A 27,567-nucleotide genomic window follows, 5' to 3' on the forward strand; every position below is an offset into this window, starting at 1 on the left:
GAAAATCTGATTTCTTTGCTTCATTTTTATCTATAGAACTTATTATTTTAACATATTGTTCTAATGTCTATGAAAATCTTTACCAAAAACTGTACATTTTTAAAGTTTATTTCCTTTTAAATTGAAGTACAGATGATTTACAATATTATATTAGTTTCAAGTTTCAAATATTAGATTCAGTATTTTTATAGCTTATATTCCATTTAAAGTTATTATAAAATATTAGCTATGCTCCCTGTGCTGTACAATATATCCTTGTAGTTCCTCTTAATCCCCTACCACTATCTTGTCCCTCCCGCCTTCCCTTTCCCCACTGGTAACCAGTAGTTTGTTTTCTATATCTGTTTTGTTATATTCATTCATTTTTTGATTTTTTAGATTCCACATAAAAGTGATATACTTTTATCATAAAAGTGATGTCTTCCTCTGTCTGATTTATTTCACTAAGCATAATACCCTCCAGGTCCATCAAAGTTGTTGCAAATGGCAAAATTACATTCTTTTTTATGCTGAGTAATATTCCATTTGTGTGTGTGTGTGTATATACCGTTTCTTCTTTATCCATTAATCTGTTGGTAGACATTTAGGTTGCTTCTATATTTGGCCTTTTGTAAATAATAATGCTATGAACTTTGGGATACATGTATCTTTTCAAATGAGTGTTTTCATTTTCTTCAGATATATACCCACGAGTGGAATGGCTGGATCATATGGGAACTCGATTTTTAGTTTTTTGATGAAGTTCCACACTGATTTCCATAGTGGCTGTGCCAATTTACATTCCCAGTGTACTAGAGTTCCTTTTTCTCCACATCCTCCCCAGCATTTGTTATTTGTGGTGTTTTTGGTGATAGCCATTCTGACAGGTGTGAGGTGATAGTTCATTTGGTTTTGGTTTGCATTTCTTTGATGATTAGTGAAGTGAAGCATCTTTTCATGTGTCTGTTGTATATCTTCTTTGGAAAAATGCCCATTTTTTAATTGGGTTTTTTGTATCTTTGATATTGAGTTGTATGAGCTGTTTATATATTAACTACATATTGGTCTTAGCAGTTGCAAATATTTTCTCCCATTCAGGAGGTTGTCTTTTCATTTTGTCAGTGGTTTCCTTTGCTGTGCAAAAGCTTTTAAGTTTGATTAGGTCCCATGTGTTTATTTTTGTTTTTGTTTCCATTACTCTAGGAGACAGATCCAAAAAATATTGCTACAGTTTATGTCCAAGAGTTTTCTGCTTTTGTTTCCTTCCAGGAGTTTTGGGGTTTCCAGTCTTACATTTAGGCCTTTAATCCATTTTGAGTTTATTTTTGTATGTAGTGTGAGAGAATGTTCTAATTTCATTCTTTTACATGTAGTTGTCCAGTTTTCCCAGCACCACTTATTGAGGAGACTGTCTTTTCTACATTGTATATTCTTGCCTCCTTTGTTGTAGATTAATTGACCATAAGTGCATGGGTTTATTTCTGGGCTGTCTATCCTGTTCCATTGATCTATGTGTCTGTTTTTGTGCCAGTACAGTACTGTTTTGATTACTATAGCTTTGTAGTATAGTCTGAAGTCTGGGAGGGTGATAACTCCAGCTTTGTTTTTATTTCTCAAGAACACTTTGACAATTCTGGATCTTTTGTGGTTCCATATAAATTTTAGGATTATTTGCTCTAGTTCTGTGGAAAATGTCATGGGTATTTTGATAGGAATTGCAATAAATCTGTAGACTGCTTTGGGTAGTGTGGTCGTTTAGCAATATTAATTCTTCCAATCCAAGAGCATGGGATATCTTTCCATTTCTTTGTATCATCTTCAGTTTCCTTTATCACTGTTTTATATTTTTCAGTGTATAGGTCTTTTACCTCCTTGGTTAAGTTTATTTCTAGGCATTTTTTTGGGGGGTGTTGTATGTTTTTAAACGAGATTTTTTTACTTCCTCTTCCTAATATTTCATTATTAGTATCAGGAAATGCAACAGATTTCTATATATTAATCTTATATCATACTTTCTTATGGAATTCACTTATTAGTTCTAATAGTTTTTGTGTGGAGTCTGTAGGGTTATCTATAATAGAGTATCATGTCATCTGCAAATAATGAAAGTTTTACCTCTTCCCTTCCAATTTGGATACCTTTTATTTCTTTTTCTTGTTTGATTTCTGTGGCTAAGACTTTCAATACTATGTTGAATAGAAGCAGTGAGAGTGGGCATCCTTGTCTTGTTCCTGAGTTTAGTAGGAAGGCTTTTCACCATTGAGTATTATGTTGGCTGTGGGTTTGTGTAAATGGCCTTTATTATGTTAGGATATATTCCCTCTGTACCCACTTTGGTGAGAGTTTTTATCATGAATGGATGTTGAATTTTGTCAAATGCTTTTTTTTCTGCGTCTGTTGAGATGATCATGTGGTTTTTGTCTTTTTTTTTTAAATGTGTTGTATCACATTGATTGATTTGCATATGTTGAACCATCCTTGTGACCCTGGAATGAATCCAACTCATTCAAGGTGTATGATCCTTTTTATGTATTGTTGGATTCAGTTTGCTAATATTTCTTTGAGGACTTTTGCATCTGTATTCACTGGAGATATTGGCCTGTAATTTTCTTTTTGTGTGGTGTCTTTGTCTGGTTTTGATAATTGTGGCCTCATAGAGTTAAATTGGGAGTATCCCTAGCTCTTCAATTTTTTGGAATAGTTTTAGAAGGATAGGTGTTAGCTTTTGTTTATGTGTTAGGTAAAATTCTCCTATGCAGCCAAGAGGTCCTTGATTTTTGTTTGCTGGGAGTTTTTTAATCACAAATTCAATTTTACTACTAGTGATCAGTCTGTTTATATGGTATATTTCTTCCTGACCCAGTCTTGGAAGACTGTACTTCTAGAAATTTATCCATTTCTTCTAGGTTATCCAATGTCTTGGCAAATAACTCTTCATAGTGCTCTCATGATTTTTTTGTATCTCTGTGATATCGGTTGTAATTTTTCCTCTTTCATTTCTTATTTTGCTTATTTGGGTCCTCTCTCTTTTTCTTCTTGATGAGCCTGAGTGAAGGTTTATCAATTTAGTTTCTCTTAAAAGAAAAAAAAAAAAACACCTCTTGTTTTCATTAATGTTTTCTATTTTTTTGGTCCCTGTTTATTCATTTCCTCCCTGATCTTATTATTGCCTTCCTTCTGCTGACTGTGGGGTTTCTTTGTTCTAATTTTTCTAATTCCTTTAGATGGAAGGTTAGGTAGAGATTTTTCTTGTTTCTTGAGCCTGTATTCCTATAAACTTTGCTCTTAGACCTGCTTTTGCTGCATCACATAGATTTTGGAAAGTTATGTTTTTATTTTCATTTGTGTCAAGGCATTTTCTGATTTACTCTTTCATTTTTTCATTGACCCATTGTTTTTTTTGGTAGCATGTTGTTTAGTCTCCACGTGTTTGTGTTTTTTTCCCACTTTTCTTCCTGCAGTTGATTTCTAGTTTCATACTGCTGTGGTCAGAAAAGATGCTTGATATAATTTCTATCCTCTTGAATTTGTTGAGAGTTGTTTTGTGCCCTAGCATGTCATCTATCCTGGAGAATATTCCATGTTCACTTGAAAAGAATGTGTATTCTGCTGTTTTTGGATGGAATGTTCTGTAGATCTATTAAATCCAACTAGTCTAATGTGTCATTTAAGACCACTTTTTCCATATTGATTTTCTGTCTGGATGATCTGTCCATTGATATAAGTGGGGTATTAATGTCCCCTCTTACTGTTTTATTGTTATCAGTTTCTCCATTATGTCTGTTAATATTTGTTTTATATATTTAGGTGCTCCTATATTTGGTGCATATATGATAATGTATGTTATATCCTCTTTATCATTATGTACTGCCCTTCTTTGTCTTTTATTGTAGACTTTGTTTTAAAGTTTATTTGGTCTCATATGAGTATTGCTACCCCAGCTTTCTTGTTTTTACCATTTGCATGAAATATATTTTTCCATTCACTCACTTTCAGTCTGTGTGGTATGTCTTTAGCTTTGAACTGAGCTTCTTGTAAGCAACATATAGATGGGTCTTTTTTTTTTTTTAATCCAATCAGCCACCCTCTGTCTTTGAATTGGAACATTTAGTTCATTGATGTTTAAAGTGATTATTGATTGGTATGTAGTTATTTTCATTTTGTTACTTGTTTTCTGGTTGTTTTAGTCCTTCTTCTGTTCTTCTTTTAGTTTCTTCCCTTGTGGTTTGATGATTTCCTTTAGTGGTATGCTTGTGTTCCTTTCCCTCTTATTCTTATATATCTATTGTAGGTTTTTGATTTGTGGTTACCATGGGGTTCATATATGTTGACCTGTTACTATATCTACTTGTTTTCAACTGGTAGTCATTTAAGTTCAAACACATTCTAAAACATCTACATTTTTTACTCCCCTCCCACACATTTTGTGTTTTTGATGTAATATTTTATATCTTCATCTTTATCCATTAACTGTTTGTTGTAGTTTTAGTTGATTTAACAATTCCCTCTCCCTACAACAGCACCTGTGCCCCTGAGGGGAGCAGGGCTGGAGCAAGACAGACTCAGTGTGGGCCAGGTCACACCAGTTAGCGCTTGAGACAGCTCCCAGTTCACCACCTCTGTACACACAAGTGTAATGGCTGCTCTCACTCTGTTCAGATGCCATATCAGGTCATAGCCAGCTCTGTCCCCTACAACTGTGCACTCTCTTCAGCAGCAGCAGCCTTTACCACGTTAGGGAGCTGCAGTGGAGCAAGAAGGCCTGGAGTGGGCAGTCAGCATGGGCCAGGTCGTGTGCTGGGGCGATCCTGGTACATCATTCAGAGTTCCATACCACTCCCATTTGTCACCTCTGTGAACTCCAGTAATGGCTGCCCTCACCCCATTTGGATGCTGTGCTGGGTTCAAGCCAGCCCTGTGCCCCACAGCTACGAACTCTCCTCAGCAGCATCAATCTTTGCCTTCGTGTGTAGCTGCACTAGAGCTAGAGGGGCTGTAGCAGGCACTTAGCATGGGCTAGGGCATGCACTGGAGCAGTTGCAGGAAACCCACCAGAGTCCCAGACAATTTTTTTTGTTTGTTTGTTTTTGTTTATTGATAGAGAGCCACTTACTTCTGTTTAACTACAAAGTTTACCTCTTTCAAGGAGTCTCTACACAGTCCATTAGACATGTTTCTGTTATAAATTTTTCCATTATACTGATTTAAAATCTTCAAACTTTGATGTCCAGACTAGAGACAGAGACTCACAGTGGCATAGGACAGAACAATCCATACATTAGTGGACTTTCATTCAACTTTTCTTTCATTATTCTTTTAATGCCCTTTAGTGAAAAGAGCTAACATTTGAGTGTGGACAAACTTGAGTTTGAATCCCCAGCAATGATACAGAAAAGCTATATGTTCTATAGGCATATAGATATATGTGCCTATATATATCTATATGTAGGCATATATGCATATAGGCATATATGTAGGCATATAGGCACACAGGCTTCAGTAGTTGTGGCACACGGGCTCAGTAGTTGTGGCTCATGGGCTCTAGAGTGCAGGCTCAGTAGTTGTGGCACGTGGGCTTAGTTGCTCCGCGGCATGTGAGATCTTCCGGGACCAGGGATGGAACCTGTGTCCTCTGCATTGGCAGGCGGATTCTTAACCACTGCACCACCAGGGAAGTCCCAGAAATGGAATCTTAAACCAGGCAATCATGAATCACTTGATCAGTACTAGTTAGGTAATCTGCCTGATGGACCCCTGCTATCCCCTAAATGAAAATAATCTTGCAGTAATCAATTTGCTTTTTGCCTAGTATAACCTCCTTGTTCCTGCTCCCTTCTACCTATAAAAGTCTTTCATTCTGTACAACTCCTTGGAGCGCCTTTTTATCTGCTGGATTAGATGCTGCTCAATTCATGAATCATTGAATGAAGCCAATTAGAGCATAAAGAAAACACCACAGCGGCTCATGTGTAGACAGCCTTCATGCCCATTGCTGTGTGGGCCACTCAGAATGTTCACTGGAACACTGGATGACATCACCAGAGATATTCAGACTGGGTTTTACTTTGCTCCAAACCTTAATCTTTGTTTCTCTTTTGTTTCCATAGAAATATCTCTTATTAAATACCTCACTGCTAGCACCATATAGGCCTAACTTTGGGAGCCCACCTGTAATACTGCCTTCTGAAATGAGACACAACTGTTTAACTGAACTGACGTATTTTCTCAAGACTAAGAGAATGGTTTAATGAAAATATGGAGTGATTTACCAACTCAGCTTCTGTATTGTGAAACTTCTTGGGAGTTTCAGAGGTGGAAATGAGGGGGAACAGAATATGCCACCCTTAAATATGCCTCTTTGGCTTGAGGATTTTGGGGGGCTGATTATTTTTAAGAAATAGCAGACACTGGAGAAGCTCTGAGAACATAGTAAAAGTTACCCTTTTGTGAGAGACATTTATAGGGGGAATCTCCATTTGTAAGGGTGTCTCCCTCTCTGTGCCAGGAAGAGGAAGATGATTAAATCTCTAGAAATCCTTATCAGTGGAAAAGACAGGGACTTAAATCTGCATAACAACCATGTTTACTGTGCTTTGCCTGGAAACCTCCTTAGTCCATTTTCCTTAGTCTTTAGCTGGAGGTGCTATTTATGGTGGTGGCTTAGGCCATCTCAGGGAGTTACTCAATTTTACTGGATCTCTGCCATGTATATGGTGTGTATACATGTTATTAAATTTCTGTTTTCTCCTGTTAATCTGTCTTTTTATTACAGGCAGGTCTCAGACAAGAACCTAGAAGGATAGAGGGAAAATTATTTTTTCTCTCCTATGTATAAAACATTACAGAAATCTCATAAAGTCTCTCTATTCATCACTTCACTCATTGCCAGAGGAATACTAGCTCTCTAATCTCAAATCTCCCGTCCCTTCTTCATGATTAGTGAAGATAAGAGACTTTGTCTTTGCAAATTATTTTAGGGATGGAATTTTGAAGTTTTATATTGAATTTCTATGATAAATGGCAATTACAATATCATATGAAGTCCTGTGATGTACTGCCCACAATATGCCAAGTTCCATAAGATTGTTTGGGTATGTTTATCTTTCTGATCTTAACTAAGTTTATTCTCCTACATATACTGTTAGAAAACAGATCTTGTGTTCAAAAAATAGTTCTACTGAAAATGGTTTTAATTCATAAAAACAGAGAAAAGAAAGGAACAGGGTTTCATGGTGCAGCTTCTAGAAACACGTCTCTCTGGTCTTAATATGATTGCCTGTATAAACCTTTTTCCTCAAGGCTGCTAAATCAAAAATTACATGTTGGCAGAATTGCCCGTGGCTGTGAAGGATTAATGAAAGAGTTTACTGCTAACACTGCTTTGGATTAATAATTTACAACTCTATTTATAGAATTGAAAACAGTGAAAAATAGGAAAATAGAGAAAATGCTGGGTCAGCCCTTTGAAATTGCTATTCACTGTGAGACCCACTGCTACCAACAAAACCGTCTGAAAAACAGGTTGCTTTTTACTATCCATATAGTTTTAAGTAAAGACTTACAATCAATGGAATGATTCTGAATGGCTGTACTTACTTAAGGGAGTGTAATTACATTAGACAAACTTCTTTTAGCAAGCTTTCTAAAGCTTCTTTTATATCTATACCTATCCAAATTTCTTACTTTAATAACTGGTGACAATATTATTTGCATCTAACTTTATTTACATAAAAGAGCTCATGTTTATTTAAATATTTAATGTAGCTAGTATATTTTTGTTGGTTAGGTCAATCTATGGGACAAATGAATTTTAATGCTGGTGATGTACTTTTTATATTTATAACTGTACAGCTCATCCACGATGTTGTAACATGCAAGAGTGTACCTATCTTGTGTAAGGACATCAAAACTTGCTTTTTAGTCAGTGATAATCTTTCAGAGTTTCAGTACGTTTATTTCTTTTTAATGCATTAAAGACACTCATAAGATTCCCTGTCATAATGTAACTGTTACTCATTTGTGTTTCAGTATCCTTGCATGAGGGAGATAAGAGTAGAGTTACAGCTACTCTTCTAGGCATTATAATAACCCAGACTATATGTTATGTGGAGCCCAAAAGATCACTGTTGTTTATGAACATGAACATTTCTTGACTAAGTGTTAATGTACTAAGTTAGTGCCCTAAAATTGTTTTTAAGTTTGATCTAAGTGTGCCTAAGTCCCTGCAAGTGAAAATCTTCCAATGACTTCATTTAAGTCCCTGCAAGTGAAAATCTTCCAATGACTTCACTACAGCAGAAAAGATCTTAGAACATGTCTTTAAACCATCTACAAGTTCCATAAATATTCACCATGTATAGTAATATATGTCCACTTATCAAAACTATAAATTATTTTCACACAAATCATCTCTTGTGTTGGATACCCAATAACCTGATAAGAAAAGACTACAATTTATGTAAAACATTTGAGAAATTGTAAAATCTCTGTTAGGGCCTACTTTCACTATTTTTTTTTTTTAATTATTATTATTATTTTTTGGCTGCGTTGGGTCTTTGTTGCTGTGCGTGGGCTTTCTCTAGTTGCAGCGAGCGGGGCTACTTTTCATTGTGGTGCGCGGGCTTCTCATTGCGGTGTCTTCTCTTGTTGCGGAGCACCGGCTCTAGGTGTGCAGGCTTCAGTAGTTGCAGCATGTGGGCTCAGTAGTTGTGGCTCGCAGGCTCTAGAGCACAGGCTCAGTAGCTGTGGCACACAGGCTTTTAATTGCTTCATGGCATGTGGGATCTTCCCGGACCAGGGATCGAACCTATGTCCCCTGCATTGACAGGCAGATTCTTAACCACTGTACCACCAGGGAAGTCCCTACTTTCACTGTTTTAAATTATTACCTTTGATTAACATCTATCAGTGCATATTTTCTTTCCAAGAGAGTATACCTATGGGAAAAATTCGTAATCTATTGTTAACAGTTTAAAATAGTTCCCAGGAATGAATTGTGGCAAAACTGAAAAATTACCATTTCTTAAACATACTTAAGTTTGGGCCAAATCCTGTACGTGTGTATGTACTTGTATGTATACTCTAAATTTATAAACTTTTTGGCTTAATGTAATGGATATTTATAAATAAATATGATTACAAAAATATGCAAGGGCAAAACATATTCAGAAAGACATACAGATTACTGCAAAACAGTAAATATCATTGCCTTAGCTCTCAAAGAGTAGAACTTCTATATATGGTAGATTGCTCTCGTAATGCAGTCAACCTTATAACATCCAATAAAGCTGAGTCGAAAAGTTATTTGTAAACCATATGAACCATTAGCCGTTCTGCTGTTTACATCTTTAATGGTTAATTCCAAAGAATTCTGAGCAGAGGCAGCAGCCTTTAAATATATTATGTGAATCAACATCCTCATCCTGCTGATAACAAAAAGCTGAAACTTCCACTGTGATGGCATGAACACATAAACACAGCAAGCTCATTTTCATTAAGCTATCTTTAGAAATATATAATGTACTTTAATTTTAGAAGACAGCCATGAACTAGCTAAAACATAGACTAGGTACTTTTCATAGTTTATTTTCATCTTACCTCTTAGGTTTCAGGATGCCTTCAGTAAGCACAGAAGAAGGGATAGTTATGTTTTGAAATACCTGGAATCAGTTTATTCTAATGCAGAGATTTTTAGAAACAGGTAGTAACACAGACTAATGTCAGAGCTGGACTTAAAGGAGACCAGCAACAAGGTGTTAAGATGGGGTTCCCTCTGATGGAATCCCTTGTTAAAATGTATTTCCTTAATCATCTGGGCAAATATCTGAAATATCACCATAAAATGTGTGTTCTCATTAGTTAGAGCAATGCTAAAGATGAATTTTTAGTTGACTGTAAATTACTAGCTTGAAGGTTAAAATGTGAATGCCTAAGCAAGGGAACAACTGGGCCATGATGAAATGAGCAGAGGGACCTGGGAAACCAGAAGACTGTCTGGCATCACTTTCATAAGGAGTATGATTGCAAAGGATGAGGGCAGCTGGGGACCCCTCATAACAGAGGAGTGGCTCACAAGGAAAGGGAAAAGGTAAATTAAGCACGAACTATGATGTACCAAGACATTGGCATAAGACACAAGCATAAGACATTCTTAGCTTATTTATCAATAATATTTCAAGTTACATGATCTCTTTCAGAATACTCCCATTGTATGTAAGTCCAATGTTAGGAAACTAGACAAATTCATTTGTATTGCATTGTTTTGTACATTCCTAATAAGGTGTCAATGAAATCCATTCAAAATATCTCTACTCAATAACAGACTTGTAATGGTAAAATTACCAACAGGTTTCCATCATCTATGAATATGGAGCCCTAACTCTAGGCTGCAGACAAATGAGGGGCAATAGAAATATAACCAGTTGAGGATCTGTATGTCCTTAGTTAGGCACAACAAATAGTCAAAAAAATAATTTAACAAATAGTCAAAAAAATAATTTATCAAATACATGTTTTTAAACATGATGTTACAAAATGTCAGTGCCTGCTCTAATAGTTAATAAAATGCAAATTTTAAGTGCTGATGAATTTAGAGTAACTTTTGGCCTATGTTTCTTCCAACAACAGAGTAAAAGGGAAGCATTCTAATGTAGAGGGTCCAGTAAATGATTTGAGGCTAAAAGTGCTTATAGAACTTGAAAAACATGGCACCACTGCTCTTCAGTGTGAATCTAGTCTAAAATAAAGCACTATAGGATTCCACTAATTTACGGAAATCTGAGATAAAGATCATTTAGAATAGAATGAAGATAAGTGTCATCACAAGGATTAACGTGGAATTCTGAACTACCTTTTGTATTTTAGTAGGGGAGAGATGAATTCAACTTCTTTCCATTGAGGTTTCTTTCTGACATATCTAGTAGTAACAGGAAAGCAGTACTATGTCTAGCAAGTTATTGGGAAAAGTCAGATTCCGATATCTACAAACAATTATGTGCTGGCTACAAAATGCAGTTGGAGACTGATACCCACAGTTACAGGGGATATGTTTTTTAACATCAGGGAGCTAACTTTTGCTGAACTTGGATACTGGAGAATAAAACCCTTAAAATATAATAAACTCTGAGGTTAACTACCACCACTGTAGTTCTGTCCCTGTTTCCAGCATCAGTCTGGTTTATTTGCTATCAATCTTGCTTATTTATTTACAGATATCTCTACTACTGCCCTTTGTCCTTTCTTAGTCAACTTGCACATAAATATCTCTTCCATCTGGCTGAAAGCTCCTTAAAGTGAAAGACCAGCACAAGATAAAGATATTTGCAAAATGTATCAAAGGTGGTTGGATGGATGGTTGGAGTCTGACATCGTCATTCAAGATAAATTTGAACTAGTAGAAAAGACTGCTTTGTAACCATCAGTAGGGAACCCCAAAAGTATAACATCTAATCCCTAATTGTCACAAATTGAGTTTACTGCAAGCAGAGAGAGTTTGAGGTGTAAGAAGTTTATTAGGGATCAATTTCTGTGTAAGGAGTAGAGAGAAAGCAGATTGGGGCAGATTAAGAAATAAAACAGCTACACAGACCCCACGAGGCGAGGCCTTGGCCAACATGACAGGGAGCTCTGGATTGCCCTTCAAAATATTTGGCACCAGTCTGAACTTCTAAACCCTGACAATCAGGCAGAGGATGCAGGCTTGCATGGTGGGGTGTAACCTAGGGCCAGGTGGCTGAGACACCCACTGTTGACAAATGGAGGCAGTCATCTGATCACACCCCACATGGCAGCATGTCCTACCTTGAAGGAGCTCTAGAAGGTACAGCTCCATGTCTTCCATACTAATAAACCCATTTTTATCTTTATTTCCAAATCAGAAAAATCTAACCCATGAGATGATCATCTACTATATTATTTTTCCTCCCCCACGTAAGTCAGCCCCACTGTATATGTCACATATCACTCAGCTATTACAGTAAGTATTATTTGGATACTTAATAACTGAAGTGGTCCAGTGTAGTATTTTAAACTGATGGTTTTATTAAGTGGGAAAAAACTTATGCAAATAGAGAATACTTTTATTCTGAAAGTAAGGGCATGAATAAGTCCTCCGAGGTTCTTTAAACTGACATTCATCTTTGAGTAAAATCCAAGGATTTAAATAATGAATTTTAAGTAGTCTGCTGAAATTCTGAAACTCTTTTATTAAAGCATTTTTTGTATTGATTTCTATTCAGTTGGAATGCTGAAACTGTCCAGGCTATAGGTGAAGGTGAAACAAAATTAAACACTGTTATTAAATAAAATTAAAGGTTTTAAAATAAGATAGTTCAATATCCTTAATAAAAGTAATTAAATAAAAAGTGAAATACATTGTTTTATATTGAATAGATACTTATAAATAGAGCCAAATATTTCTTTCAGTTGTATCATATTCTATCTTTATTTTTAACCTGAGAGAAGTAAAGAAAAAATTGATTTCCTATAACACTCTTTTTTAAAAAATCAAAGTATAGTTGATTTACAATATTGTGTTAGTTTCAGGTGTACAGCAAAGTGCTTCAGTTATACATGCATATTTATTTTTTCAGATTTTTTTCCATTATAGGTTATTGCAAAATATTGAATATAGTTCCCTGTGCTATACAGTAGGTCCTTGTTGGTTATCTATTTTATATAGAGTGGTGTGTATATGTTAATCCCAACCCCCCAATTTATTCCCCCTCTTTCACCCTTTGGTAACCATAAGTTTGTTTTCTATGTCTGTGAGTCTGTTTCTGTTTTGTAAATAAACCCATTTGTGTTATTTTTTAGATTCCACATATAAGTGATATCATATATTTGTCTTTCTCTGTCTTATTTCACCCAGTATGAAAATCTGTAGGTCCATCCATGTTGCGGCAAATGGTAACACTTCATTTTCTTTATGGCCGAGTGATGTTCTCTTTTGTGTGTGTGTGTGTGTGTGTGTGTGTGTGTGTGTATACACACACACACATATATGTCACATCTTCTTTATCCATTCATCTGTTGATGGACACTTAGGTTGCTTCCATGTCTTGGCTTTTGTAAGTAGTGCTGCTATGACAATTAGGGTGCATATATCTTTTTGAATTATAGTTTTTGTATTTTCTGAATATATGCCCAGGAGTGGGAGTGCTGGATCATATGGTAGCTCTATTTTTAGTTTTTGAAGGAACCTCCATATTCCTTTCCATAGTAGCTGCTCCAATTTACATTCCCATTAACAGTGCAGGAGGATTCCCTTTTATATATACCCACTCCAGCATTTATTACTTGTAGACTTTTTGATGATGGCCATTCTGACTGGTGTGAGGTGATACCTCATTGTAGTTTTCATTTGCATTTCTCTAATAATTAGCAATGTTGAGCATATTTTCATGTGCCTGTCGGCCATCTATATCTCTTCTCTGGAGAAATGTCTGTTTAGCTCTTCTGCCTATTTTTTTTATTGGGTTGTTTTGTTTTTTGATATTGAGTTGTATGAACTGTTTGTGTATTTTGGAAATTAACCCCTTGTTGGTTACATTATTTGCAAATATTTTCTCCCAGTCCATAGGTTGTCTTTTTGTTTTGTTTGTGGTTTCCTTTGCCTTGCAAACGCTTATAAGTTTGATTAGGTCATGTTTGTTTATTTTTGCTTTTATTTCTTTTGCCTTGGGAGACCGATCTAAGAAAATATTTCTGTGATATAAGTCCGAGAATGTTTTGCCTATGTTCTCTTCTAGGAGTTTTATGATGTTATGTCTTATATTTAAGTCTTTAAACCATTTTGAGTTTATTTTTGGATATGGTGTGAGGGAGTATTCCCTATAACACTCTTAATAAACATAAAACTTTAGGGGGCAAAATAATTTTTCCTTTATCCTTCTAGGTTCTTGGCTGAGACCCCCCTGTAATAAAAGACAGATTAATAGGAGAAAAACAAACAGAATTTTAATAACACGTATACCTCCTGTGTACATGGGAAATACCCAGAAAAACTGAGTAACTCCCTGAATGGCCCTAGTCACCACCTTAAATACCATCTCTGGCTAAAGACAAAGGAAAATGAGGGGGAGACAGGGAGACCAGTTATGGAAGGTTACCAAACAATGCACAGTAAATTAGGGTAAGGTTGTTACGCAGATCTAAGTTGGTACTTCCTCCATTGATAAGACTTTCTAGAGATTTAGAGTTATCCTCTTCCTGGTATAGAGAGGGAGACACCCTTACAAATGGAAATTTCCCTCGTTAATATAAATGTCCCTTACAAAAGGGTGACTTCTACTTTGTTTTCAGAGCTCCTCCTGTATATGTTGTTTCTCAAAATAATCAGCTCAAAATAATCCTATGCCAAAGAGGCATATTTTGGGGTGGCATAGTCTACCATCCTTCAGATTTTAGAAGACCAATAATGGAAATATGACAGGTTCAAAGAGCATATGCAGGAGGTGGTGTTCCAAATATCACTTCAAAAGTAAGCCTAACTACGAAGAATAACAAATAAGTTGTTATACCACTCCTTTATGTATAAAAAAAATAGTCTGAAAATGGCATTTAATATGCTTATTCTGGTATGGGCTATAAACTTTTCAAGGATTGAGGAAGGTGCTTTAAATAAAAGATACATACCAGTATGGACTTCATCAAAAAAGAGGAAAAAAACTCTCCTAGATGCTTTTTCCCAGCTACTTCCTGCTGCTCTTTTGCTCTGGTTTGCTTAAAGTAGCTAGTTGTCAATGCTGTCACTGTCTGAGGATTATTACATGGGAAATTCTGTATTTTTATGTAGCAGGATTTCTCAGCTTGAGAATTTTCTAAGCTATATGCACCCTAGGTGTTTGGCTTGTGAAACATTGCGTCTATTTACAAGAGAACTAAGAAGCTCTGAGAACAAGCTTTCCAAGGGGTATGAAAGTCTAGCCACACAAATGTGATTCAAGAACAATAGCTCAGAAATGGAAGAGGTTGGAGATTTGGATACAGCTCAAGGTGGGTCATATAGGGGTTCATAAGAAGCCTCCCCAAAATGTGTCACTTTTACATGAGGATTATTTTGAGCTAAAGGCAATTGAGACCTTGTGGGTTCAAGAGAAACTACTGCCCCTCCCTTAGCTACCTAGAATTTAAATTGGAAATATTTTCCAGAAAAGAGTTATTACCAGAGATAAATTTTATCTAAGTGCCCCAGCTATATGGCAGGGCAAATATCTAATTACCAAACATATGCTCTTATTCTTATCATCCTGTGAGTGACACTGCTGTCCTTGGAAGCTCCAGTCCTCTATCCCTTTCCTTAGCTAAGGTTGCTCTGTATACCTCATTTTAGCTTTGTGTCTCTGAACCTCTTGTATATGTGGGATTCCCATACTACAAAATTAACTTTGATTTTCTCTTACTACTCTGTATCATGTCAACTTAATTCTTAGACCAGCCAGAAGAACCCAGGAGGGTAGAGGAAAGTTTTCTCCTTCCCCACAGTCACGTATATATCCCTGTCCCAGCATTCTGGCCCCCATGGGAATCCAATGAAGGGGCAAGAAAGAAGGAGTGAAAAATAAAACCTACCACAGTTAAACTCCTGAAAGGCCTGAGAGTATAAGGCAGCCCTGCTTGGTGGCCAGTCTAACAGTCTAGTCAAAGTGGAGATAAAGTGTATCTGGCCCCCTTAAGGATAATATTAATGGCAAAGGTTGCATCTACATAGCAAAGGTTGTGTCTACAAGGCAAAGGAAATGTAACATTTCCATTTAAGGGGACATCAAGGCCTTGATCATGGCATGGGACAGGAGGTTCACATCACAGCCAGATTAGGAGAGGAGATAATGGCAGAACAGAAGCGTAATCACTCATCAATACATGCCAGAGGGAAATGGCAGATGATATGTGATAGCTCAAAGAACAAGGGTAAGACTCCACCACGTGTAAGTGGAAGGAATGTTTAAATCAATTAGAGATGCACAGTTCTCAGTCACAAGGGGAAGGGAGAAAATACACAAGCTCTTTTCTGTGCTATTTATGACACTATTTTTACTCCCAGGCTCTTGTGACCTGGGAGTGAAAAGGCAAAGTTATATTCATAATATTATTGGAGTCATGGTTTGAACACAGGTGGGATGTCATGTAAAGGGACTGGGGAGGGATAAGATTTAAGGGAACTGGAAAACTGAATTTTAATTTTAAAAAGTAAAATGGTGCTGTTGAAGGTTGTTAAGTAGAGAATTGGTCTAGTCTAAGAGCTTTGGTTCTATTTCCCAAAACAAACAATTGGAAAAATTTTGATTCATCTGAGGTGTGCAAATGCACAGAAATATTTCTGGTTTCTATGCTTTTTACAAGGGAATGACTGCTCCAATTTGTAACATGAAAGATGATGCATTTTTCAAAATCCTAAAGTGAGTTATAATTACATGTTAAATAAAAAATTAATGTTCAGGTTGTTCATCTATGGCAATAGTACAGAGTTTGGTGAGAAAGGGCAACACTCAGGTCACTCCATCCTGAATCTAGGAGGTATCCTTGCCTTGCCATCACCATGGTAACCAAGGTAGTTTATTATGACTGCTTCCGCCAGTGCCCCTGCCATCCTGTTCCCTGCCCTATTTCTCCAGCACTTCAACTACCAGACTACTTTTCTGAAAGCATACCATGAATCTTTCAGTCTCTTGCTCAAGAACTTGAAATGGCTCCTAAGTGCTTACTAATCAATTATGGCAAATAAATGGCTTGATAATTCCTAATCAAATGTATTTCCCATTTCCTAGCCCCTTATATTCATTTCCACCAAGTCCATTGCAAAGTTGCTTCCACCTATTCCACTTTTAGGACTGTTTAAAAACTTGCCCAACCTTTTCCCTCCACCTTCTAAATCTTGTCCAAACCCCCCTTTTTTCAGTGGATCATCTCTGATAAGCTGGGCTCTTTATACTGTAGGGGAGCAAAATTTGCTACCTCAAAATGTGTCTCTTTGGCCTGCAGATTATTTTGAGGTGAAAAAAATCAAGGCCCGAAAGAAGCAGGAAGAAACTTTGACCATCCCCCTAACTGCCTAAAAGAATTTCCCAGAATAGAGCTATCACCAGAGAAATATGCAAAGTACATGGGCTAGGTATGGTGGAGAAAACTCAGCAGGGCCTAGAGATGAGAGTCCACCCTGTGTCTCATTGTCTCTACATGGTCCAGCAAACATTTGTTTACCAAACATTTGCTTTTCCATCTCCATGTGAATTGCCTTTCTCCCCTTTGAATCCCCAAACCACTAACCCCAACATCCTCTTAGGTGAAGATGGTATTAAAGGTGAGGATTTCAGCCATTTTGGTGAGTTAGTTCTCCTGAGTCTCTCGCATGTATATAAGTTATTAAACCTGTTTGATTTTCTCCTGTTAGTCTGTCTCATGTCAACTTAATTCTTAGACCAGCCAGAAGAACTTAGAAGGGTAGAGGGAAATTTCTTCCTCCCTGACACTTCCCTGTACTTCCTCTGTGGTTATGAGGAAATACCACACACAATAACAAGTAAGTAGTCTGAGTGTTTCAAGTTTACTTGGTTACGTACGCACCAATTTCTTTAAAAACAATTGGAGGACAAGGACAAAGACTATATCTTACACGTTTGTCACAATCTATATGAAGCCCAACACAGTGCAAGATCCACTGTATTGAAGGGGAGCAGAATATGTCACCACCAAATATGCCTTTTGGCCATAAGGATAATCTTGAGCTGTTTATTTTTGAGAAATAGCAGACACAGGAAACGCTGGAAACTGAGTAGAAGTTGCCATTCTGAAGGAGACATTCACATTTAGAAGGGAAATCTCCATTTGTAAGGAAGAGGAGGATGACTAAATCTCTGGAAAAGCTTTATCAATGGAGAAGGCAAGGGATTTAAATCTACATAACAACCATACCTTTGTTTACTGTGGTTTTCCTGGTCACCTCCCATAACTGGCCTTCCCTTTTTGCAACATCTACCCTTGTCAATTAGCTAGAGAAGATACTTAAGGTTGAGTTTCTCCCATGTATACAGCAGATATACATGTTATTCAACTTGTTTGTTCTCCTTCTGTTAATCCGTCTTTTATTACAAGGGGGTATCAGCCAAGAACCTAGAAGGGTAGAGGGATAATTATTTTTTCCTCCAGTATAAGATACACATAGGAAATAATCATTTTTCTGGGCTTTCATTTCTTACAGACCTGGCACTTGACTTTTTAGCTTCTTCCTTTTAGTGGTGTTATATCTCCAAGTTATAGCTTCCTCATAATTAAAATGGGCATAAGACGTATTCTCATCTGATGATATAATGTGACACTGTATGCCTGACAAATAATGAGTGGTCAATAAATGTGCTCTTAGTAGCCTATAAAGACACAATTGAAAGCACTGTTTTTAAAAGCCTGGTCCAGTTGCAGGTGAAAAGAGACTTTTACCACAATCTCAACAGGTAATACATACCTACTGCTTTGCTCAGAGATGCTCTGGGGACAGAATCTGACAGATGTGAGAAGAATGGAGGTGGTTATATGGATATATGTAATCTGATATCAGTAAACCCTCTCCACTGAAAAATTATGATTCTCACAAGCAACTCCAGCCTGCCCTCCACATTGGGGGAAATATTTAGAAGGCATTTATTTGCCACAGTCCTGGTCAAGGTTGTCAAGAACTGGAACACAGGAGGTAACATTAGGAGTAGACATAAGGAATGGAACCAAGAAAGTCAACAAAGGAAGAAAGGACAGGACTTGCTGTTCCAGAAGTACTGCTTAGCACAGCTAAGAGATTAGCACTAAGCTAAGGGAAATATTTCTTCTCTTGATAAGAAAATTGGAGAAGTTTCCCAGAGTATTATGACATTCAAGTCTTGGACTATATTCTAGAAATAAAGGACAGTGTTTACAGCAGTCACATAATAGTAATAAAATTATATTTCATTGCTGAGCTATCACTCTGTTCCAGATCTGTGCAATGTCTCTGAATCCTCACAACACCTCTAAGATGCAGTCACTACTATTACTCCCTATTACAAATGAAGAAACAAAGCCTGGTTTACAGAGGTTTAGTAATTTTCCTGAAGTCACATAGCTGGTAAATATTAGAGGCAGGACTTGATTCTGGGTCAGTCCTCCTCCAAAGCCTGTGCGTTAAACTGCAGTTATTACACTTGCCAAGTTGTATCAGATGATCGGCTCAAATGGAAATTGTGATGCCCCACTGCTCATGGTTTCTTCATTTTTCTCATCTTTATCTATATGTGACTTTAAAGGCTTTACGTTTATGCAAGTTTTTCAAGCAGCAATAACAATAACAAACATTTATTGAGACTTACTGTGTGCCAGAGATGATAATGTTACTGAACCAAACTTGGGTCCACTCAACCGCACAAAGTAAAACCAATCTACTGATGTAAGGTCGGATCTTAACAAACGGCACCGCGAAACAGAGGAAAGCTTCAAGTGAGCTTTATTAGGGAGCGCTCCCGGGCGAGGTTCACTGGTCCGAGAGAAAGGGGCCAGAGAAGTCACGCCCAGTTCTGGGCGTGGGAGATTTTTATTGGGGTATAAGGGAAGGGTGGTTTGCGGGGGGGGTGGTGGTTGCTATACAGGGTAATTCCTTATTTGGTGAGAATACAGCAGGGCCAGGTGTTGGTTGGTCTGTTGTGGGGCGTAAGCCCATTTTCCCTTCCCGTCAGCCCCATTGTTTTCTGGGCAGGAAGTTAAGAGTCTCTTGTTGATTCCCAGAACAGGTGAGGTCGTTATGTCCCAATGCCTCTCCTTCCTCATACTGGTCGATGTTTTCTCTTACCCGACCCCCCCCCCCCCCGGACCTTACAACTGACCCCAAGTTGTGGTGAAGGAAAGTGCAGCATTTATTGTAAGGTACCATATAAGGAGTCCAGGAGACCTAGTGCTCAAAAAGCCTGAACTCCCTTATGTGTTTCAGCAAAGCATATCTAAAGGCAAGGTGAGAGATGGGGGTGGGATGGGGGGTGCAGGGTATGTGACCAGCTTGTGCACAGTTTTCTGATTGGTTGATGGTGAGGTAATAGGGTGGTGTCACAGAGGTTAACATTATCAATCCTTAGGCTCAGTAGGCCTGGGGGCTATGTGCTCACGGTCATGAAGTAGTTAACATCTTCCATTTGGTGGGGTATTAACATCTGTTAAACAACTTAGGAAATGTGCATCAGATATTATCATCTAGGTACTTCAGAGAGGAGCTCAGCAGAGGATATGGGGGAGGCGTCTATCCTGGGAAGGCCTCATAGAGTTCTGCTCTGTTACAATTATAGGTACTTTCTCAGTGTTCTTTTTTTTTTTTTTTTGTGGTACGCGGGCCTCTCCCTGCTGTGGCTTCTCCCGTTGCGAAGCACAGGCTCTGGACGCGCAGGCTCAGCGGCCATGGCTCATGGGCCCAGACACTCCATGGCATGTGGGATCTTCCCAGACCGGGACACGAACTTGTGTCCCCTGCATCAGCAGGCGGACTCTCAACCACTGCGCCACCAGGGAAGCCCCTTCAGTGTTCTTTTGTTTAATCTTCACAGTCAACCTTCAATGTAGGCATCACCGTGCATCATTGTTAACACCATCATTCACACTCAACAAATGAAGAAACTGATGCACAAAGAGATGTGTCATTGCTAAGGACTCATTGTCAGATAGTGTTAGCACCAGTATTCAAACCCTGTCAGACTGATCACTAAACCTGTACTCTAACACACAAGACAAAAAATTATCTTGCCAGGATTTTGTCTTTTTTTTTAAATTCAATTTTGCCTTGTTAGTTTCAGTCCATTATTCCAGTCCATCAAGAAGATTTGAATCTTGATTCTCTCATCCATCTATTTTATTAGGTAGCCTGCCAAGCTCTCCAGCATCTGCAAATTTGAGATTTAAGTTGCACTTTTTTTCCTTAGCTTTCTTGAGGTATAATTGACAATTAAAATTTATATATATTTAAGGTGCACAGCATGATAATTTAAAATATATATACTGTATTGTGAAGTAACTACCACAATCAGGTTATTTAACACATCATCACCTTACATAGTTAACATTTGTGTCTGTGCGCACTTAGTAAGAATACCTAAGATTTACTCTCTTGGGACTTCCCTGGTGGCACAGTGGTTAAGAATCTGCCTGCCAATGCAGGTGACACGGGTTCGATCCTTGGTCTGGGAAGACCCCACATGCCTCAGAGCAACTAAGCTTGTGCAGCACAACTACTGAGCCTGTGCTCTAGAGCCCGTGAGCCACAACTACTGAGCCTGCGTGCCACAACTACTGAAGCCCTTGCACGTAGAGCCTGTGCTCCGCAACAAGAGAAGCCACTGCGATGAAAAGCCTGCATGCAGCAGTGAAGACCCAACGCAGCCAAAAATAAAAAATAAATAAATAAATTTATATATATATAAAAAAGATTTATTCTCAACAGATTTCAGGTATACAATACAGTATTGTTAGCTATAGTCATCGTAGATCCCCAGAACTTATTCATTTTATTACTGAAAGTTTGTACCCTTTGCCCAACATCTCCCCATTTCCCCCACCCCCCAGTCGCTGACTACCACCATTCTAGTCTCTGGTTCTATGAGTTTGACTTCTTTAGATTTTACATATAAGTGAAATCATGCAATATTTGTCCTTCTGTGTCTGGCTTATTTCACTTACCATAATGTCCTCCAGATTCATCCATATCATCACAGTGGCAGTATTTCCTTCTTTTTTATGGCTGAATAATATTCCATTATATATCACATTTCTTTTTTAATAAACTCATTGATAGACACTTAGCTTGAATTGCATTTACTCTGCCTAGCAATATAATTGAATTATGAACATTAATAAAGCCAAAATAAAATTCTCTCTCTCTCTCTCCTTCTCTCTCTCTACACGTACACACAGACCCCATACTTAGACACTCATACACATGCACACAACAAACTAAACAAATCACTGGACACTAAGGTATAAGTGACTAAGATCTTGGATAATTTATCATTCACAATAATCACAAATTAATTTTATTCTATGTTTATATCTGACAAAATTCTGTATTAGAATCTAACAAACGGAGTTGCTAATAGGTTCCAAAATTATTCAGGTATAAAGCTACCATGACATCTCATTTCCTAAGGCTGAGAACGTATATTTTATATTTGACTTTTCGGACTTAAAGTATCTTCATTGCATCTCTATATATATCATTAGGTTATTTGTAATATCTCTGTGATTTGGGCATTTGTTAGAGTATCTTAAGATAGATGATAGTGTTTAGTTTTGAACATATAATGATGTTCAAGTGACAATTGCTATGGCCTGAATACATGAACAAGCAATATGCTTTTATTTTTTAAATTTTTATTTGGAAATAATTATAGACACACAAGAAATCACAAGAATAATACAGAGGTCTGTGTACCCTTCCTCCCTCCAGATTCCCACAATGACCCTATCTCACATGATTATAATTCAATATCAAAACCACAAAATTGACATTGGTACCATGCAATTAAGGACACTACAGGTTTATTCAGATTTCACCTATTTTTACATACATAGATTTGTGGTATGTGTGTGTATGTATGTATGCAATTCTATGCATTTTTTCAAATGTATAGATTCATATAACTACGATAACAATCAAGATTCAGAAAATCCCATCATGACAAAGAAATTCCCTTTTACTACCCCATTATAGTCATATTCTTGCCTATATCCCTAACCCCTGGCAACCATTAATCAGTTCTTCATCTGTAAAATTTTGTCATTTCAAAAATGTTATATAACTGTAATCACACAGTATTTAACTTTTTGTCTGTACCTGTTGGCTTTTCTGGGCTGTGAACTTCTCTAGCACCCTGTCTGGGGAACACAGGAGGCAAAATGAAAACGAAAACCCAGGGAGCTCCCTGCCATGCTGTTCTTCAAGTCCCAAGGACCCTAGCAAATTTGCCTCAGTCTCCCCAACATTTTGGAAGGTCTTTTTATGTTTGTTTTATGTATTATATATAGGGGTTTTAGCTGTAGGAAGAACAGAGAGAAATAAGTCCATTTTACGTTTTCCAGAATTGGAAGTCCAAACTTGCTTTTAGAAACAAAATTATATTTTCCCTTTGATGACAGCTCACACACACACAGGTGCACGTAAGGAGAGCTGTTAACAGTGGTTTTGTTAGAATGGCAAGATTATTCCCTTTTACCAACGTTTTACCATGGCATTTACATTACTTCAAAGAAGACAAAATTAAATTTCTCTTTTTAAAAACCACTTTATTGAAGTATAATTGATGTATAGAAAACTGCACATATTTTAGTATATATGGTTTGATGAGTTTGGACATATTTATAATGTGCTTCCAAAGTGTGTTTTATGGTTTTTATTCATCTAAATACTCTTTAGCTAGACTCAGCTTTGCTTACTTTCCTACCACTAGTGCCAACTTCTCTATTTAGCAGCTCACAGCTGATTTTTCTTTTGAGAACGTTGATATATTTAAAGAAGTAAAATACTCCATCTTTTCTGGTGTGTCAGTCAAGGTCCAACCAGAGAGGCAGGACCAATAGGAATTAATGTTAAGAGATTTATTGCAAGGAGTTGGCTTACACAGTTGTGGGAGTTGGCTTGGCAAATTCGAAATCAAAAGGGCTGACCATTAGGAAAGGCAGACTGAAACTCTGGAACATGACCTGAAGCTGGTGTATGCAGGCAGAATTTGTTCTTCTTGAAGGAAGGCCGAGCTCTGCTTTTAAGGCCTTTCAGCTGATTAAATCAGGCCCATCCCAATTATCTTTGCTAATCTACATTATTTAAAAATCATCTGTTTATGGACTTAAATCACATCTACGAACTACCTTTATAACAACATCTAGATTAATGTTTAGATAAATGGGGACATTAGCCTAGCCAAGTTGACACATCCAAAAGACAACACACTGAATAATCTAATACAAAATTTGCTGCTAATAAATATTTTATTTCAAATATTTCAAAGCCAAGTATCAAAATTGTATCAGAGAATAGATCATGTTGAAAATGTTAGTTGAAAATGAAGAATGTTATTTAATCATTGTGTGTGTACAAGATGGGGCAGAAATTGAATTCTGGGATAACATATCTTATGGTTTTGAGATTTTTTAAAAACAGGAAAATGATATTGTGAAAAATGCCTACAAAATTTTCTTTGTAATCAGTAATATTGTCTTAGCTATCTTTTTATCAAAATTAGTGTCTTATGTAATCTATGAAATTCAGTATTTTTAAAAAAATTAATTTTAAACAATTACATTTAGGAAATATTTTAAATAATAACATGATTTTCAGTTAAAAATATAAGATGCAAAATTTTATACATATGTTATGAACTCAACGCTCATAGTAATGTTAACTATTGCTAAAACCCCGTAATCAACACTTTATATTAGGCCTCCTAATATGTGCCAAGTACTCTAATAAGTGTTTTATATAAAATATATCTAATCCTCATAATAGCCCTATTAGGTATTATCATCTCCCTATTGAAGAGGAGAAAATTGAAACTCCAAGAGTTTCAGTAGCTCGATGGGATTAAATCTAATCCTTTCTATGTTATATGTTCTGGTGCCGATTATCAATTTATTACCTCTCAGTTCCAGATGCACCATTTTAGACTGCTCTGGGAAAATGGATGTGGGTAATTTTTCTTTTGCCGGCTGACACAGAATCTTTCTCAACAGAGGGCGCTAGAGATACACTGCAGGAGGAACCGTTTTGCTTCCGGGTTCCAGTGTGCTGGGTCCTCTGGCTCCTGTAACTACAGCACAGGCTGTTTCTCCAGCGCCCAGCTCTTGCAGTATGTGGTGGGCAGCGGAAGGCAGCAGTAAGTAGTTCCCTGCACCCTCCCTCAAGCAGTTGTGTAGCAGAGTGTCTGAAGAGCCACTAAGCCATGAACTACTTTTCTCCTCACCCTAGAGGGAAGATTTCCAGCAAGTGTTTCTGCCAGTGTCCTACAACAGCAGATTCTCTGCCATTTAGTGACCCATGCCTGCACTCTCTCCAAGAAGGTCTGGATCTCAGCCCTGGGGGAGAGGCAACTTCCTGGTGTGCTCTGTCTTAGCCTTAGCATAGTGGCTGATTTTTTTAGCATAGTGGATGAAATTTATATATAAATTGTTATATTTTTTAGTTATCTTTCCTCTTTACTAGCTAATCCATCATCACACCAATCCCGTTATAGTTAATGATTCTTTATATTAATCTTTCCCTGTTCAAATTACTGTCTTGTCTCCTTCTCTTGGTTGAATCCAGACTGATACATACTTGGTACTTGGTAGTGATCCCAGGAGATAGGTCCTCAAAGATAGGATTTTGGTTTGGTCATGCCTTTGGGCTTGGGCACAGTGCTGAGTTCTTTGCCAGTGGGAAACAGGATGCTAGTAAAACAGCATGCAGTGGCTTCACAATTAATCCAGCTTTCGCTTGTGGTTGATTGTGATGAAATACCAAATGAAACTTGTGCTTTGGGGGCTCAAGTGGCTGCTGCACTTGATTATTATGGGAGTAATGACTACTGAAGGGACTATGATATGGGATAGATTCTTTTGAGTTCGCTTGCGTGCTCACAAAGAGAAAATGATGAGAGTTTCCTTGTCATTCCTAAAAGAAGCTTTTACTTCTGTGGTCACAGGGCTGATGCTGCTTAAAATCAAATGCAAAATTTCATTGTGTGGGTTACTGAATCACACTGACAGTTAGTCAGAGGCTTACTAAGTTTCTCATGTGAAAGTCTGGGCACTGATTGACAAAGAATGGGATCCTGAAACTTGGAGTGAAAACAATAGGCTGGATCCATATGAAACTGACCATCTTGAACCCCAGCCTTGGGCTTTCTAAAGCATCCATCACAAAACCTGTGGGCAAGAGCCAACAAACCAGGCTTGGAGGTGCATGTGATGAAAGGGACCATAGGCTACAGACTTTACCTGTAATGCTCTTTCAACATTTTCAGAGGTGGAAGGTATCACCTTATAGGATCAGTTCCAGAAACTTGTCAGTGGATAAGAAAACTCTGAGAGAGCGCATCTCTCGTGAAGAGAAAAGAGACCTGTCCTCTGTAGGATAAGTGGAGGAAGAACCCTGAGGGGGGCAGAGAAATAAGATGAAATAGGAGAAAGGGATCTTGTGGAAGACAAGGTAGGAGGGTGTTTACAAATCATAGAAGGGGTCAATGGTATCAAATACCGCAGTAAATTCCATTAGCGAAAAGACTGAAAAGTATCCCCTGGATTTGCCCTTGGTGACTTTTGCAAGAGTAGTTTGAGGAGAGTGGAGTAGAGGGTGGAATGAGAGATGAGGAGATAGGGATCCAGACTATAGAAAATTAACCCAGCTGTGATAAATACTCCCTTTGAGTTTGCCACATGTTTCTTCAACTGGCACAGTAATTCTGAAACACTATAAGCATTTCCTTTCAGGAAGGAACAAGGTCAGGATGCCTAACATTAACACAAGGATTCAACATAATTCTAGATATTCTAACCATAAAGACGAAGCAGGAGAGAAGAAGGGGAAGAAGAAGCAGAATAAGGAGGAGGAGAAGAAACATTAGTTAGTTACCATTTTATGAGACTGATAAACTGTTTACTTAGAAAACCTTGAAGAATAACTGAAAATATGCCAAAACTAATCAGAGAAGTTCAGTAAGAGAATCAGATGCACGATGAAATGGAAATAAATAAATTAAGCTGTCTTTTGGACTAGGAATAACTAATTTAAAAGAATAATGGAAAAATATTCTCTCAACACTTATGCATATAAAGATAAACTTAAATGGAAAAACATGCTTTCTTCAATGGGAAAACTCAGTATTTTAAATATATCAGTTTTCCCAAACTTATACATACATAAGGTCATCCCAATTCAATATCATAAAGAGCCTTTTTTCTTGAAACAGGAAAAAAATATTCTATTGTTTATCTCTTTCATCTAGGCAAGTAAATGGGTGAGAAGAGTCAAGAAATCTGTGTAATGGATGTCTTTGCGGTAAGAATTTTTGTACCAAGTAGCGAAGAAGAGTCTAAAATTGCTGTAATTCAAAACGAAAAATTGAAATGCCAGGATTTCAGTGGACTGATAGATGAAAAGATACAATTAATTCAGATTCTATAAACAGACCTAAGTACATAAGAGAATTTAGTGTATCATAAAGGAGTCATTTTAAATTACTGTAGACACTGAATGTTATTCTATAAATAGTGTGGGAATATCAGAGAAAATTTAAGGAACAAATATTGCTAGATCCCCACCCCACAGCCTCCATAAGAATAGATTTCAATATTTCTATTATAAATGTGTATGTGTATGAGTTTCCTCTAAGTTCTAAGAAATTAGTCATAAGAAAAACATATAGAGAATTATGAAAACAGATGTCAATAAAAAGCTACTGATCGTGGTTCTAGTATAGCACTAAATAGATGGAGACAGCCTAAATGTCCAAAGAGTGAATTGGTAAAATATATTAGGGTATATCTATAAAACTGAATAATATAGAGCCATCAAAATGATTATTTAGATATGTATATATACACATTTTTATAAAAATGTAT

The sequence above is a fragment of the Phocoena phocoena genome, chromosome X, assembly GCF_963924675.1.
Source record: "Phocoena phocoena chromosome X, mPhoPho1.1, whole genome shotgun sequence".
Classification (NCBI taxonomy): Eukaryota; Metazoa; Chordata; class Mammalia; order Artiodactyla; family Phocoenidae; genus Phocoena; species Phocoena phocoena.